This window comes from Ixodes scapularis, unplaced genomic scaffold (genome assembly GCF_016920785.2).
Source record: "Ixodes scapularis isolate PalLabHiFi unplaced genomic scaffold, ASM1692078v2 PGA_scaffold39__5_contigs__length_11793443, whole genome shotgun sequence".
NCBI lineage: Eukaryota > Metazoa > Arthropoda > Arachnida > Ixodida > Ixodidae > Ixodes > Ixodes scapularis.
Window position 1 is genome coordinate 1,271,139 of NW_024609867.1, and position 18,152 is coordinate 1,289,290.

The window sequence follows — 18,152 nt, forward strand, 5'->3', positions numbered from 1 at the left end:
TTTCAATCTCTCCTTTGCAAAATTTGATGATGTAACTCGAGATCGCAGTACACCCAAGTGACGATATTTGAAAGCGGTTCATAGATTGGACCCGAGCATTGCGTGGGCACTCGACTTGGGCTCGTGACAATTGCTAGCTGGAGAAGCATTCGGGTTGTGACCCGTATGCAATCGCTGCAACGACGACAACAGCCGAGCCATAGCAATGTCTGGAACTCAGCGCGTGTCCTGCGCTTTGCCAACCCCAGCGCGTGGCTATGATCAACACTGGCGGCATATAATCGGCTCCAGATCACGTGGCCGCTTGTTCTGGCTGCGAGTTGAGGGGCTGAACGCTGGTGGTGAACAACTTTTGTTTAAAACCAGCAGTTGGCGGTAGCCCCTCCACACGCAGGTGGTGGTGACTACGCGCCACGCGGTACGACCCCCTCGGCTATTTCCCCTCCACCAGCCCTCGACCCCGGGCGCGCCCCTTTTCTATCCGGGGCCGAGAGGGAGAGCCCATCGGACCTCCGCGAGCTCCCTCACCTCCCCCCATCATCCCTTGCTCGTTGCCTATCTAGAGCGGTTGTGATCAGCCGGACGGCCCTACGCTGAACCTCTAATTCACAGCTCCGCGCCGCGTCTTCGAACTGCGGGGGAATCGTTGTCTTCTCGCTTGCCTCTCTTGGGTTGAGTTCACAGTCCCACAACAGGTGCGACGCGGTGGCCCTCGCCTTCTTGCAAAGTCCACACGTGTCTTCCGCGTAAAGTCCGGGATATATGTGTTTAGCTAGCACCGGTGTTAATAGCGACCCTGTCTGTAATTGTCTAAAAGTCACAGCCTCCTCACGTGTTAGCTCGGAATGAGGGGGAGGTACTACTCTCCTTCCTAACCTATACCACTTCACAATTTTGTTATACGTAGTCATGCGGTCCTTCGTACTAAACCACTCTCCACCACGTGAGACTGTCCCGTTTGTCGCCGCCCGGTTGGTGAGAACTCGCGCTGCGACGTTGGCCGTCTCGTTGTGGTTGGGATTACCGTTCACCGACACTTCACTGCCCATGTGGGCCGGGATCCACTTGATCACCACTGCACCATCACGATCACGTCCTGTCGTTGTGGCCGCTCGCAAATGCGAGCCGCCGCACCACACACCCTACCCTTTGCGCTGCTGTCCTGGAATCACTGATCACCGTGTCGCAGCCTGGGTCAGCCACAGCTAGAGCTATGGCCACTTCTTCCACCTGACGCGAGTTGCGAACTCGGGTGCTGGCTGCAGCTCTGGTCGCTCCATTCGATGCGTTCACCACCACCGCCGTGTAGGCCTTTCCTCGGTCCTGGTATTCCGCCGCATCTACGTACACGGCTCTCTCGTCCTGCGCGTAGCTGTCCACAATGGTTCCCGCCCGCGCCGCGCGTCTCCCCGTGTCGTGTATGGGGTTAAGGCTTCGCGGTATCGGATACACCTGGAGTCTGCTCATCATTTGGCTCGGTATTGGCACCGTGTCCCCCGATGCGACGCCGCTGGGATTGACGCCCAAGTCTTTAATTTTAAAATTACAAAAATTGTTGCATAGCTCCTTTAAAGGGGCGATGCAACAATTTTTGTACTTTGCGAAAATACCGCTTAGAACAGATCCCTGACGTTAATGACCTATGAAACACGCGTTCGTCTTTCACTTCACGCAATAGAAGTCCCAGAAAAAAATTAAAGAAAAACGAGCAGCGTTCACCCCCTCAACTCGCAGCCAGAACAAGCGGCCACGCGTTCTGGAGCCGATTATATGCCGCCAATGTTGATCATAGCCACGCGCTGGGGTTGGCAAAGCGCAGGACACGCGCTGAGTTCCAGACATTGTTATGGCTCGGCTATTCGCAACTCCAGCGCGCCGCTCGCCCTCCCGCGGACGAACGGAGAACCAGAGGAGCGGGGACGGCAGCGGCGGCGGCGGCACGGAAACGTTGGCAGGGACTGTCGGCCTTGATGCGCGAAGCCGTTTTAACGAACAGAAGTGAGCCCGCTAAAAAAGGAATTCTTGTGCTCCGCCTTGCAACAGCGTTGCACGAAGGACCTGGATGTCTAATTTCATTAGGGACTTTTCGTGTATCGCATACGCTGCGGATTTCTCGTCTTGTGCATGGCCGCCAGCTCAATCCGTGCTCAACTTGACGGAAGACGCTCCCGCTAATGATGAAGAACTCTATAGTACGGTCTACGAAAAGTCTATTCTTTGCCATAAGTAGGAGAAGACTCGTCGCGCAACGGTATGTCGAGCAACACAAATCGGGAATGGGTTCGTGTTTTAAGGCCATTACAAGGGACATGACTATTTATTCCAAGCACTTTAAAAAAACAGAATACCCGTACTGGCTTTCAGGTAATTACAAAGCAAATAAAGAAATGCTCGAAGCATTTTAAGTGCGTCTGCGTTAGCCAACCGCTCGCGACAAGAGCTTAGAACGCGCAGTTTTGGCCAGAGGGACCGCAATGTTGCAAATAACACGGTACAAAAAAATGTACGGTAAATTAAAATATTTATTTTTGATAGAACAATAAATAAAACCTCTAAACACGCCGATTATGTTAATAGGCAGTTTTCGCATAGCGTACGACACCCCTAATCTTCAGTTGGACGTACAGCGCACTGACGTTCAACCGGCGCTACCAACTTTCACGAGCGGCTTGAAAGCCGACTTGTGCAACTTATTAAAATAGCTTAAGTAAGTGTAAATGACCGCAAAAAAAAAAAAAAAAAAAAGTAATCGGCTTTTTTTTTTGCCCTACTGCAGAACCTCGGTGTTTCTTTTTTTCTTTTCTTTTTTCTGTACTTTTTGATGCGTACTTTAGTTGTTTAATATCTTGCATTTCGCCGTCGTCAAACCTCTCGTAAAAGTTGGGGCCGTCAGTTTGACGTCAGTGGGCTGCACGGTGACCTGAAGTTTTGAGGTGTCGAATATGTGACAAGGGGCGTAAAAGCGACAACATTTTTTTCTTTAAAGTGATGAGCACGGCAACGCTCCTGGAGCGCACTGAAAATAGTGTTTCAAAGGCGCAGCGTGAGCTTGCGGTTGTAATAATGCACCACACGGTATACCGTGCGGTGTACCATTTTGTTACCGCAGGCTATAGCCTGCGGTAACAAACTTTTTGTCAATAACCATAGAGCAGTTTGATTACGTGTTGCAATACACTAAAATCGAGACGGTGAGCAGCGAGTTGTGAGGCTGTGACGCGAAGACACCAATACAGTGAACGCTGCTCTTCCGAAGCTTGACGGTCACCGTTCGCGGCTCTCCTTTTAGAGCACTAATGGCCAGGCAAAGCGCAAAGATATTTTCATCACCCTCAAAAATATTCTGCCACAAACAGTAACGTGGCCGGTGCCTAAAACACGCTCGCTCACCACAAAGCTTCGCAATTTGAGGTTTCTGCAACTTCTAAATATCAGCATGCTCGTTTTCCTAACGTGCATCAGCATTTCCGTCACCTGCAATATGATCCCTCCCTAACCGCTTCGCATTTGTGGACAAATAAAGTATTTTTAGCCCGCTGAACAGCGTCAGCGCGAGCAGGCGCACGGGATATCCTGGAGAATCTATCCCCGTCTCTTCCGACATCTTGGAACTACCGCCCCGCCACCTATAGGGCGTTGGAGTTGCGAATTGTCGTCGTTGCAGCGATTGGACGCGGGCGACTACCCGAATGTTTCTCGAGCTAGTAATTATCACGAGCCCAAATCGAGTGCCCACGCAGGGCTCGAATCCAATCTATGAACCGCATTCAAATATCGTCACTTGGGTGTTCTGCGATCCCCACGTTACGTCATCAAATTTTGCAAAGGAGAGGTTGAACGAAAAAAGTTGCTTTTGTCCTTGCAATTTCACCGCAACAAAAGAGTTTCTTAACCAGTGGCGTTGCGTGCGAGTATCCTCGAGTCCCACTAGTGCCAGTAAGCTCGTGTATAGTGAAAAACATTCCAACTGAATATCGTTGCACAGCTCCTTTTAGCGTCCCCCAAATTTTTTCTGGAGCTGAGCTTTTACTATTAGTATCCTCGATCATCCGCACCGGTGCGCACCGGGGCACTGAGGTGCGCCCCTTCATCTTCGATCAAGTGCACCCGTGCGCACCGTACATCCTCGATCAACGAAGCGCACCCTCCCGGTGCGGCTTTTCGTTGCCCCAACGCGCTCCAAGAAAATCGGCGGTGCGCCGGGGTGCAGTCCCATCAGGCATTGCGGCCAGGAGCGGGAATCGAGAAGATGGCGGGAGTAGCAGACGCGCAGACTATCGAGATGGCGATCTTGCAAAAACGAACACGCCTTGCAGCTGCACTAGATGATTTCCTCGGGTCTTCTGACGGCGAGACGACGAGCTTCTCACCATCGCCGCGATTACTGGCGATTGCTGCTGTGGCAAGGAGCGCCCGAAAAGCACGAACTTCGTGGAAAGCGGCGCGAGGCGTTTCGATGACAGCGAGGTACGGCTATTATCTGGTGTTTCGTTTTCTTGAACTAATAATGATGAATACATGTGGAATTGTCACACGCTTCGTGACCCTATCGACAATCACGTCCACGATGTTTATTTCTGTGGGACCGTCAAATCCGCGAGTAAAAAAAATAAAAGAAATTGACAGCGGACGGGCACCGTGCGCTGACCTACACAAAATAAACGAACAAAACGCGAAGTGACGCAAGGCGGAGCTCGCCGCGGTGGCCGCGGTGCACCGGCGCGGCGCAGTTTGTCCTCGATGTTGCACCGACATCGCGCTGCACGACCGAGGAGCGCTGTGCACTGTGCTGGTTTCAGGGCGATTCCGGTGCGAGTTGATCGAAGATGCTATATGGTATTCGCAACTCCAACGCCCGATAGGTGGCTGCGCTGTAGTTCGAAGATGGCGGAAGAGACGCAGATAGATTTTCCAGGATATCCCGCGCGCATGATCGCTGACGCTGTTCAGCGCGCTAAAAATGATTTATTTGTCTACAAATGCGAAGCGGTTAGGGAGGGATCATGTTGCAGGGGACGGAGATGCCGATGCACGTTAGGAAAACGAGCACGCTCTTATTTAAAAGTTGCAGAAACCTCAAATTGCGAAGGTGAGCGAGCGCGTTTTAGGCACGGGCCGTGTTACCGTTTGTAACAGAATATTTTTGAGGCTGATGAAGATATGTTTGCGCTTTGCCTGGCCATTAGTGCTCTAAAAAGAGAGCCGCGAACTTTGATCGTCAAGGTTCGGAAGAGCAGCGTTCACAGTATCGGTGTCTTCGCGTCACAGCCTCACAACTCGCTGCTCACCGTCTCGGTTTTAGTGTATTGCAACACGTAATCAAACGTAACAAAAAAAAATGATAGAAAGTTTGTCACCTCAAACTACCGTGCGGTGTAGCATTACAACCGCAAGCTCGCGCTGCGCCTTTGAAACACAATTTTCAGTGCGCGTTAGGAGCGTTGCAGTGCTCATCACTCTTAAAAAAAAATGGTGTAGTCCTTACACTCCCTGTTACATATACGACACTCCAAAACTTCAGTTCGCCATGAAGCCCACTGACGTCAAACTGACGGCCCCAACTTTTACGTCAGGCTTGATGACTGCGCAATATAACATATTAAACATCTAAAGTACGCATCAAAGAGTACCGAAAAAAAAAAACCACCGAGGTTTTGCAAATAGAGCCAAGAAAACCCCAATTAGTTTTTTTTTTTTTTTTTTTTTTTTTTTACGGTCATTTTAATAAGTTGCACAACTCGGCTATCAAGCCGCTCGTGAAAGTTGGTAGCGCCGGTTGAACGTCAGTGCGCTGTACGTCCAACTGAAGTTTTACGGGTATCGTACGCTATGCAAAACCTGCCTATTAACATAATCGGCGTGTTTAGGGGTTTTATTTATCGTTAGTAAAATAGCGCAAAACAACAAGGAAGTAAGGGCGAGATAGACAGGAAGAGCGCTCTTCCTGTCTATCTCGCCCTTTCTTCCTTGTTGTTTTGCGCTATTTTACTAATGATGAACGACCAACTAGCCCGCCAGCTCACCTTATTGCAGTTTTATTTATCGCTCTATCAAAAATAAATATTTTAATATACCGTACATTTTTTGTACCGTGTTATTTGCAACATTGCGGTCCCTCTGGCCAAAACTGCGCGTTCTAAGTTCTCGTCACGAATAGGGCGACCACCCGTCCCGAGACTCGCGGGACTGTCCCGCATTGAAAGCTCGTGTCCCACGTCCCGCGAGAAATTCCCAAATCTTCAAAATGTCCCGCATTTTATACTGTCGTAAAACTCTCTCTGCAACTTCTGGGTCTGCCGAAAAACGGGGCAAGAGGATACGCGGAGGTTGCTGGTAATTGAGTGAATTGCAATGGTACGCCATTAGGGAGTTTTAGAATAGCGCACGCTAAAGCTTTGCGTGCGCAAAGAATAGCGTCGTCGCCACTGCGCATGCTCCGAACGCAAACCAGGTTTTGCGCTTTGCGTGCGCAATTTTAGCGCGCGCTATTTCTCGGAAATAGCGTGCGTACGCAAAGAGTCCTTGCGCTTCTCCAAGGAGGATTCGTGATGAGAAGTTAGCTCAATCCAAGACGAGCACAGTTAAAAAAAATGGCGGCTTCCAGGATTATGTTGGCGGCTGCTTTGGCGGCGTCGTGAGTGCGACGTCGGCGGCATCCTCGCGACTGCGATTTTCAATACGGGACGACATTGTACTCGGTTTGGCAGCGATCACCGGCAACTTGATGCTTGCGACGCGCGAACATTTCACGGCGAAGGAACGATGTGCGAAGGTCAGTACACGAGACCCCTCTTGCCGAGGCGACGCAAGCGGACACGACCGGTCAACCGCTCGCGTCGCGTTCTCATGTTTAAACAAATTAAAATGCTACTCTGGACCAAAAAATAGTTTTTTTTTCTAAAGTTACATCATTTCGTGTGTGAAATAAATTTTTTTACTGTATCTTGGTGGCGTCGCAAGCGCCAGATGTTTGGGCTTTTGCGTCGCGGCGGAGAAACGCTATTCTAAAACTCTCTCGCGTCGCGTGCGCTAATACAAGCGCTAAATTTAGCGCTTGCGTGCACTAAAATTGAGTACGTTATTCTAAAACTCCCTATTTTGTATCCAAGCATTGCGGGAAGCGACCTTTGTTTTTGCAGGACGCCCGAGGAGCATGCGCCATTGTTGCAAAATATTGTAAAAAGAAATGGCTCGCCAAAAGTTTATATATAAAGCGTTGTGATTATTTTTAATAGCTGTGTAAACACCAAACAGTTGCTGCGTTTTTTTTTTTTTTTTTTTTTTTTTTTTTTTGAGGGGGAGATAGTTACACAATGCAAAATGCCTGCAACTCACAGCGATCAAAAAATAACAGAATGTTAAAAAATTGTGTAGGACCATGTTGATAAGTTTGAGCCTTGACAGGAAACAATAGCACGAAAAAAAAAATTTACTGTTTCTTATTTTTATCTGATGAATTGAGATCTGCTGCAGTCCATGTTTGTTTTCAACTTTCAACACGTTTGATAACATATTTATCATAGAAATGTATCACTGGGAGGGAAACTTATTTGAGCTTAATTTCTTTAATACAATGAGCAGGTGTATAAACAGCAGATGATATTAAATATGTTAACGGAGCCTCGGTTCGTAGCGTGCGTGTTAATATATTTCCTCTACTCCCCCCTGCCCTGCCCCACGTGTCCCGCATTTTGCTAGCAGGAAGGTGGTCACCCTAGTCACGAACGGCTCGCTAGCACAGACGCGCTTAAAATACTTCGAGGATTTCTTTATTTGCCTTGTAATTACCTGAAAGCAAGTACGGGTATTCTGTATTTTTAAAGTGCTTGGAATAAATGGTCATGTTCCTTGTAACGGCCTTAAAACGCGAACCCATTCCCGATTTGTATTGCTCGACATACCGTTGCTCGACGAGTTTTCTCCTACTTATGGCAAAGAATAGACTTTTCGTAGACCGTGCTATAGAGGTCTTCATTATAGCGAAAGCGTTTTCCGTCACGTTGAGCACAGATTGAGCTGGCGGCCATGCACAAGACCAGAAATCCGCAGCGTATGCGATACGCGAAAAGTCCCTAGTAAAATTGGAGATCTCGGTCCTTTGTGCAACGCGGTTGGAAAGCGGAGCACAAGAATTCCTATTTTAACGCGCTCACTTTTTTCGTTACAACGGCTTCACGCATCAAGGCCGACAGCCCCTGCCACCATTTTTGCGCCGCCGCCACCGCTGCCGTCCTCGCTCCTCTGGTTCTCCGTTCGTCCGCGGGAGGGCGAGCGCCGCGCTGGGGTTGCGAGTACACCTCGGTTTAGACGATAAAGCCCGTGTAACTTTACTACATTTCGAAACAAATCACGTTGCTCTTGCTTGTTCTCACTGGCAATAACTGTGGATCTCTCGATTGCTAGGTTTTCTGCCTCCTGCTTGAAACTATCCCATTTAGCTAAAAATACGCATGTTGACGATTCGGAGCCTGTCTGACAAAACTAAAACAATCTTGTTTTCTTAAATTCTTAAACTCTAAGAAGATTTACATAGCCAAATTGGGCTAGTTTTATTTGCAGTTGGCGGGAAAGAATGGTAGTTGGCTATTTGGCTAGTATTGGGCTATTTCTGACCTGTGCATTGGGCTATTTCTGACCTGTGCATTGGGCAATTTCTGACCTGTGATGGAACCAAAATGCCTGAAAGCACTTGGGTTTATAGGTTCGAATGTATTTTTAGAGTAAGTTACGTGAACATCTGGCGCTTCAGTCCCTTAACCCTGATAAGTTTGCGAAAACAAACAAACTCGTCTTCTTTTTGCGCGCCTTGGGTGCAACTGTTTACCTCCGAATTTTGTCCGAATGCAAGCATGTGCTGTTATTCCTCCATCTCAACAAGTGACGGCGCGATTCCTTGCTGCCTTAACAGCACCTGTTCTGCGCATTCTTTAGGTTGTCTGTCGATTGGCGTGCACCTATAGACGCTTTGCAGCAGCTGTGCATGGACGCCGCCATAGGTGACCTTCAGTTTTTGTTTCCTCTTACTCCGTTTATTTCACCTCATCATTGCCATGGCAGGCCACGTTATTGCCATATTAGATTCAACTGTGGCCTTTTCTAAAGCGCCGGCCTTTGTAGAGGATCGTCAACTACCGTTTCAGTTGCTAGGCATCTCGGTAAGACAAGAGAAGGTCAGCAATGGCGGCTGTAATTTGGCGCGTGTGTAAAGCGTCTATAGGGAGCATTCACTGGCGGCCATATCTGTGTGCGTGGCTGCTGAGCGCGTGCTGACGGCGAGCTTCCGCAGTCCTTTTGGAGCGTGCATTTAGCACCATCAAGGTTGCCGGTCTTAGCAGGCTATTAATCTGAGCTCGTTCTGGGCATGCGCTCTAAACATCGCCCTCAAATATGGCGTCCAGTGAATACCTCCTATAGGAAGTATTCACTGGTGGCCATAATTGTGTGCACGACTGCTGAGCGCGTGATGATGGCGAGCTTCCACAGTTCTTTTGTAACGTGCATTCCGCACCATCAAGGTTGCCGGTCTTAGCACCCTATTATTGTGGGCTCGTTCGTATGTATGATCTCTATGGCTCGCTCTGAGCATGCGCTCTAGACAGCAGCCACAAATATGGCACCCAGTGAACACCTCTTATACTTTGAGCTCAATTCTGCATAGTTCTACCGTAACGTCATTCTGGTCGCCATGCCCCGATAGTAAGCGTCCCAATACACTGGAGTCTGGAAGGTATGACCTCATACGCTTGCGAGCGCTTCAGGAAGTTCGCCGAACGTGCAAGGGGCGCCATTTCTTGGGCATTTGATGGATAAAAATGGATTATGTGTCTTTTCTGCTCAAAATAAACGTTTCAAATTATACTTTTTTTTTTTTTTTTTTGGGGGGGGGGGCTATTTTTGGGCTATTTTTCTGGATCAACATTTGGCTATTTTCGGGCTATATCTCGTAGACGTTTGGCGGTTTGGAGTTCAAACACCTGGCAACCCTGATGACAACCCACGCCTACGTCCGCTACATTGAAGACAATGAACAGGCCGTCGTGGCGATCAAGAACATCAAGGATTTCCGACCCCGCGGCCCAGAAGACTTTAACGACAAGGCAAAGTATAATGTAAAATGGGGCAGCGACGACGAGTACTACAAGGCGCGGATTTTGCTTTTGGGAGGTAAGTTAGCATGCAAATTATTCTGTCATCTTTCGGTTTCATAAGTGCGGTTATCCGAGTGCATGACAGAAGTAAGAGAAGCATAATCGCTTCTTCCGTAGCATGAAATCGCGCCATGGCGAAGTTACGCATGAAAGTGGCAAGAAGCGCCTTGTAAAGTGCGCCTTCCATGTGTATGCCACTGTCTTGAGGACGGAGTAAGTGGCTTGCACGAGCGCTGGCGTGGCAGGACCATCAATGCTATTAGCTCGCGCTAATCTGCAGCTTCTGCGTAAGATGGTGCACTTCCTTACTTTGCGAAGTAAGGAAGTGCATCATCTTGCGCATTATCGCTATCGGGAAGATCAATGATTGTTCGTAGCTTTCTACAAGCTGCTTCACATAGCTTTTGTAAGCAGCGGTAAAATAAACACATTGTAAACTATTTTCGCGACCTTGCCATTTCGTCTATATCTCGAACTGCCAGTTTCGGAGATATTCGCGTGTACAAATTTTTTTTGCAGTCAGGAGTGCTGCTATGTATTCCTTGCCATATATTGAGTTATTCGCGGGTCCAATTGTTCACGACTTCTTTCAAATCGCGAACATTGTTCTTGCAATAATTAAGTTACAGTATAGTTTAACTTAAAAAAAAATTGCGTGCCATTGAAAACCTTTAAAGTCAGTGACACTAGGAAACGCTTAGGTCACATGCAGTTGTTTGCTAAATGCATTTAGGGAAGGGGAACCTCAAGGGCATGGGTTTCTTTATTCTTTACACCTCTGTTTCTGTTATTTTCAGCTTCCGAAGAGGATGTAAGACGGAAGCTGCAGACCGCACGACTGCGGATAAAAAAAGTGATCGAATCGTCAGATTATTTAGATGAAGATGCAGGAGCAGTGAAAAAGGAAATTGCGAAGGCCCAGAGGGTATGTATGGTTAAGGAGGCAATAATTTATTTATGTTATCAATAGATATTTGGTGTGCTTTGGATATAGACAATGCGTTAGCTTTGTATTGCACAGTACAGAAAGTTTTATAGCTAGTATTTGTTGCATCCCAGAGCACACATTGCAACTATACTTCAAGCCTCCTTATGGCCCTCCCGACGTGGATTATTGTGCATGTGTGCCATATAAATCATTCCTCATTTCCAGAAAACCCTAAAAGAAAAGGTGGCAACGTCGACAAGGGTTGACCTGATGGAAATTCTGGAGCAGAAAAAAAAAATGGCTGCTACTCAGGACAAGTCGACAAACCCTGCAGAGGTAGAAGAAAAGTTGAAGCGGGCTCAGCGTCAGATTGCACGGCTGGAAAAAGAGCTCTGGCAGAAAGAGCAGGAGCTAGAGAAGCTCCGCTACCCCAACATGAGGCTACAAGAAACCATCATAGAAAAGTTTAAAGCTGGAAATGTATGGTGCAAGGTTCACTGCATGCAGCAATAGAATAATCTCATTTCCTGTTTCACCTGCTGCTTGTACAGTTCGGGTATGACACCACATAATTTCTTGTTATTATGGCTGCAGCTAGTTTGGTTCGGCTGGAGATACCGGCACCGCTATGGCTCCGGGTCTCTCTATACTGGCAGCCAGTTTGCTTGCCGATATGATTCGGTGTGGCTGGTATGATTTTGCGTCCGATGACGTAGGCGACCGCCATCTTTCCAAAAAAAAAAACGCTTATATTACACGACCACCGTTATAACCAAATCATACATGCAGAAAGACGACCGCCATCTTCCAACATAACGTCCATCGTTTACCAGCGGCATCGTTACATACACCATACATGTCGAAAAAGAACATGAGCCGCGTTTACATGAATGCAACTTCGTCGCATTGAATCCAGTTGCCGCATTCAATATGCGGTCATGTAAACGGCATAATGCGCAAAGCGCATCGCATTAAAGTCGCTAGGCAGGGGTGGATCGAGATGCCGAGTGCGCATTCATTCAGCCCATGTAAACGGAGATCGCATCGCATTTCGGAACGGGGAGGATTATCGGAAAGCGCTGCCTGCGGGAGCGAGTGAACAGCTGAGAACATGGCGGCGGCCAATCTCGTCGGCGGCGCGGAGAGCGGTCACGCAATTTTTTTCCCGAGAACAAACGCAAGCTTTTATTGTGATCATAACTAGGCGGAATATAGCGGAGCTGCTCGGTGTGGGCGGCCCCGTCCAAACCTTTGCAAAGTACGACTTGCGCGTCCGAAGGGGTCACAAAGACATCGGTGCAAGCACAAACGACACCGAGAGCCCCGAGCACTGTTGAGCACTGCATGGTAGTGCAGAACGAGTAACTCCTACCTCGGTGCCGTTCCTGGCTGCGCAAGAGCCTCTCGGACTCGGGGTCGGGTCGCGATCGGCGAGTTCTGGCGCGGCGAAACGCGGAGGCTTCCTCAATGCGTGCGCACGCACGTCGCCTCTCGTTCAGAGTGGGCCGTCGGCCCGGCCTGGAGTCCTAAACGCCTTGGTTTCGATGCTTCTTCCGTCTCGCAACTTCTGCCACAGCACCGAAGACAGCGGGCACCATCTTTAAAGCGATACTGAAGCGAAACTTGAAATACACCTATTATGGTCAGAAATAGGTTCAATATGATCAATGATATTCATAAATCATAATCGCGCGTTTGTATTTTGAACGGATGGCTACATTTTTCACCCTGATGGGCCCGATTGGGCGCGCGCTCAAAAATCGGCCATCGGAGAGCGCGATGCGTCTTGGGATATTGGGCGCATTCGTGACGTCACTTGTGCCGGTCGGGAAAGGCTACGGCGTGAATGTTGTGGTTACGAGCGTTGCCACTTGGTGGCGCGTCGACGATTTACGACCTGTGACAACGTGGCCGTTTGAAATGTGCAAGTGCTGCACGCACGCTGCACCACGGGACCACGGCAAATCGGCAACCACGGCAGCACTGACAAAACCAGCTCTGAGGCCAGATTCTCAAAGCGAATTCACGACGAAAAAAGTGCGTACGACAAATTTGAGAGAAAACCCGTGCTCTCGAAACGAAATTGTCGTAACCTTTGCGCAGGTTACGACAGAATCCTACGACAGCTCCGAAGCTGTCTTACGCACTTTTTACGATCAAATCAACAAGGCCGACAGCGTCGCTCAGTTACTTGGTATCGGCCACCAACGGACATTTATTTTTCTTCGTGCTCTTCTCGTGCATCCCGACTTCAACCAGCAAGAAAAAAGGAAGGAGTACTTAAGAGGGCGCGGTACTTCTATCTATTCGTCCGTTTCAGCCACCAGATGGCGCGCGGCTCGAAACGTGGTTGAACGCGCAACTTCTAGATGGCGCCAGTATCGAGGTGTGAAAAGGCCCGCGTTATCCGCTGCGTGAAATAGATCCCGAAATCTGCCGTGTTCTCCCGGCGGAGGAAGTTTCTGCATCCCTCGCGCGCGCTTGGTATGTACGCGCGGTGACCGAGTCCGGCCTCTGCGCTGTGTGATGCAGTGGGTGGCGCTCGTTTCTGTTCGGAGGTAGGAATAAAAATGCCGGTCCCCTTTTTTACGACGCTCGTTTCTATAGCTTGTTTTTTTTTTTTTTTTTTATCTCAAGTGACCTACAGTACCGCCTGTTCGAAATCGTCATTTGCGGTGAGCGATTGAGAGTCAGGTTAGCATTTTATTTGGGTCAGCACTAAACGTTTAATGGAGACCTCGGGCGGCGATGTAAATATGCATTGCTTCCCAAAGTGTGTCCAAGGTGCGCAATGACAATTGGAAAGGGTATTGAAGGCGCGCGACCGTCGGTTGGTAAAATACGTGCGTTAGATTCACTTATTCAGTCTAATCATTTTTGCCAACGTCTTTTATCTGTTTCGACAAATGACATGGTCGAGTCTATTGATAACCTTAGCTAGATTGGACGTACGGAGTGTCCGGGCTTTAAATAAATTTGCTTCGTTTATGTGAATGAATAACTGTTTTCGCTTTTCCGTGCTCGGTGCTATGCAAAAATCGCTGAGATGTTATGGTAGCTCAGTGTGGCGGCGTTTTGCACGCTGACTCGCTATTGCATTCGCTGTGCACAATATGTGTTCAGATGGAATGTGCCAAATCGTATTTCCGATCGATATGATAGATTTACTTTGCTACAGTGTTAATTATATTTTCCTGATTTAAACTGGTTCGTCCCTGATCTGAGCCTAAGTTTAAATTCGAAGGGCAGACAGACTTAGCGTCGTAACAGCCGTAATGCGCAGAAAGAAATTAGTACCATGAAAGAAAAACAAAAGGATACGAGGTGGCTCAGTGTTATAGAAGTAATGAGTGAGCAAAGGATGGGATACGGTTCATTCGTCACATGCACACTCGTCACAGGACGATTGGTCACAGGACGATTCGTCACAGAGGAACATTCGTCATAGGATGACTCGTCACGCGGCCAACCGGTCTCACAATAGTTCGTCCCCCCAAAAATGTATTGTTCAATTTGGTTCGGGCGGACAAAGGCGAAGAATTTGTAAGGATCGTTTTAGCTTCTGATTCGGTCCCGAACATTGAATGTTGGTTGGGCCTCAGAAAGTCGGTCACCTCTTATCTTAGCATGTCTTTCGCTTCTCGAGGTCAAAGAATTTGTAACAGACGTTTTAGCTATCTGGGTCCGTCCTGAACGGTGAATGCGGAGGCCATAGAAGAGCGACTATTTTTGAACTACATTCAAAAGGATGGAGGTGATCGCAACAGAGAGAGCCATGATGCTGCACGAGGGGTACTCGTACACATTCGGCACAAGGAATTCCGATACTTGTTGGTTTTGTCGAATAGGTGTATGCAAGGCAAAACTAAAAACTAATTTGGCTGCCAGTCGGATTATTGCTCGTTCAAGCCTGCAACTGAGATCAACCTGCTGAAGACCCGTAATATAATGAAAGGAAAAGCGGATGAGTATTGTAATATTAGTTTATATAACCATTGGTTTACGTGACAGTGGAAAATTGTGAAACTCCTCATCAGAATATGTGGGCAGATGTTGAAATTTACAATTTACTATCGTCCCCTGCTCGATCAATGAGACCAGTTGCCCGCATGACGAGTCATCCTGTGACAAATGTTCCTATGTGACGAATCATCCTGTGACGAATCGTCCTGTGACGAATGCGCATGTGACGAATCGTCCTCATCCCGCAAAGCATGCCATCGTACGTGTTTTTTTTTTTTTTTTCTTTTTTGTTTTTTTAACTCTCCGCATTGCTGGGAAACGCTCAAGGTACCAGCAAAGACAGCGAGCTGGCGTGAAATTTCCATCGAGCGGAAAACGAGTGTGACTTTTATTTCATCATGCGCTTTCATTTTGATATGGCTCAAAATGGGCGCGAAATAGTAACAGGTAAGGCAACAAAATTTAGATGTTAGGTCTGGAGCACCGCCATACTCAGCCGTGTTGGGGGCATCTCTCGCGAGTCAATACGGCAAAGGTATTGCGCATCGAACTGTACGTGAGAGTTATCCATTTCAGCGAAACCTTGATTTCGCAAAACTATTGTGGCTCGAGTCGTGGCTTCCAGTACTTGAAAGCCACGAGCGAGAAATAAATGACAGTTCATTTTGAAGGACAATCGCGACGTGGAAACCCATAAAAGAGAGTTCCAATAAGACGAGAGCTTCCCCTTCTCTTCAAGTGCGTGGGTTACGCTCTCAATCCTGCACCTGTGGTAACACCGCAGGCTCCTAAAATGGCTTTGAAAACGTTCCTGATCGCAAAAACTTTTTTTTTTTTTTTGTCGAGGCGCTATTTCATTTTTTTTACTTTTTGTCTACCTTGATACCCCATCAGCGCAAAAACTACCATAAACTAAAAAAAAAAAAAATAGTGGGCATACAACGACAACGCACCCACTGGGACCCGAGTCAAGGCAAGAACAACTAACTACTAAAAGGGGAAAAAAATCATGTTCGCATACACAGACAGAACGCCTCCATCGAAAGAAATGAATCATGCGCTTGTTCTGCCAGTCTCGTTGTGCGTCTGTCAAAAGCCACAAAGGAGGAAGACAATCAGCGCCTACACCACTCCCCTCCACTTCCCCCCCCCCCCCCCCCCCACCACCCCTAAAAAGAAGAAAAGAAAGGTTTCTTGGGCGCGCGCGCGGTCGCCCAAGCGATGACCTTGGAAGGGTATGCGATTGTAGCACGTTTGTCCCCCGGTTGTGCCCCTGTCTCAAATGCCACGGTCCGTTTCTCCCAAGTGCCCGTCTTATCTTCCCGAGTATCAACTCCGCAGTGATTCTGAATCATTCCGATGCTTTCCAACGTTGCAAAACTGTTAGACGAATATTTGCACAGAAGTATACTCTGTTCGCAGAACTATCTACGGCGCTAAAATTCAAAAGCGCCGAGTTGGATTGGGGAACTCGTGTAGGTTTAGCTCATCGTTGGAACATTCTTATTCGCTCGATGAACTCCACAAAACGCGTAAATATTAGAATGAACTTTCCAGAGAACGATAGTTGTTGTCGGGGTTCCAGGCGACCGGACAGGTCGCAATTATTGGCTGATTAAAAATTTTATTTCATAATCACAATCGTATCATCAAGGGCAAGCCATTTCCTCATCACTTCTTCTACGAAAAGAGTTCCTGTATTCGTAGCACACACAAACGGAAACGGTTGAGACTGCCCAAATAATATCTTCTTTTGGCAGGTACTGCGCAGCGATTACACACAATGCCTTTAACATAAACATGCTGCTCCACATGTCTATTCACAAGATGCAATACATCGTTCTCCCAACTTTGTTGAAATGGGCATGAAAGCGCGTAACCGTCACTTTTGTGAAGTTGTACTTAGAGGTGAAGTGTTTACCGTAAAAAGTCGTTAATTATTTATTTTTTTCCGTTTACTACAAAGCTCGATTCCCTTAAATTTTTGTTTTTATATCGTCTCTACAGCGCTTTTACGTCGGTACTTTCGTGTTAGAGGACATCACATAATGTGCGAAAAAAACAAAACAAAAAAAAAAACCGGTAGGATCGATGCTGCATAGCCTTTTTTTTTTGTGGACATCAAGAAAAAAAAAGATAGTAGTTGTCTTCACTTCGCACTGCATGCTTTGGCACGGAAGTTCCTATTTGGTTATGATGTCTTTACTTTCTTAAAAATTATATACAGTAATTTAAATTACCGAATTACAAAAACGTCGAAATTGTATAATTGCTTTTCGTTGGGACGCCATGACGACAGCGACACTCGTGTTCCCTCGTGGTTTTCGCCAGCATTTCTACGATGAATTGCCAGGATCGCGAGATGCAACAGCGTGACACTCCGTCTTCTGTGACGTCATTTGTTGCACTTCGGGGCAACTTTTGATGTATGGCCAGCATAAGACGCTAACCACACCAGTCGGAGACGCGCTGCAGGTGCCATAGTACTGCTCGTAAAAGTAGCTGTCACGTGCTTTGCTCCGCGACTGAGGGTTGCCAAATTACGGTGAAACGGAGTATAGACAAAACAGACTGGACGACATTTACCGGGCATCTTTAGAGCTGCGAAGCTCAAAATCACGCGTACTCATAAGATTTTTTTTCTCGCGTGTTTGTGATTTTTATGATGTCCTGCAAGCAAGAAAAAAATATATATGGTGAAGTCACTCCGAGGGGGTACCGATAACTGCGAGCCACGACCATGAAGGACTCGCTAACATCCGTCAGGAGTGTGAACGGTAAATCGTCACGCAAACATATTCTCACAAGCTGCAAATATTTATTTGGCTTAGCAAGTAGAATACTAGTATACTAACGACATGTGATTATTGTACACAAGATACCATTTCTCGGTTCTTCAAAACCATTTCCCAAGTCTGAACGGTCGCGCAACGGGCCGCGGCTAGCCGTGCCCTCGATAGACTACGGAGCTGCGTTGTGTCGTCTGCTACTGTACCGCCAACAGGAGAGCGATAGCTCTGTGTGTTCCACAGATGCGTGTTGCGGTATAACTCTGTACGTCTCTTCTAGAGGAAGACAAAAAGATAGGCTCTGTGACCCCCTCCTAAGCTATC

At 47.7% G+C, this 18,152-nt stretch overlaps 1 pseudogene; it reads left to right on the forward strand.

Moving 5' to 3' along the window:
- The first annotated feature begins 9,986 nt into the window (after window positions 1-9,986).
- The window catches only part of LOC115320165, an 88,149-nt pseudogene continuing 79,983 nt past the window's right edge, over window positions 9,987-18,152 (forward strand).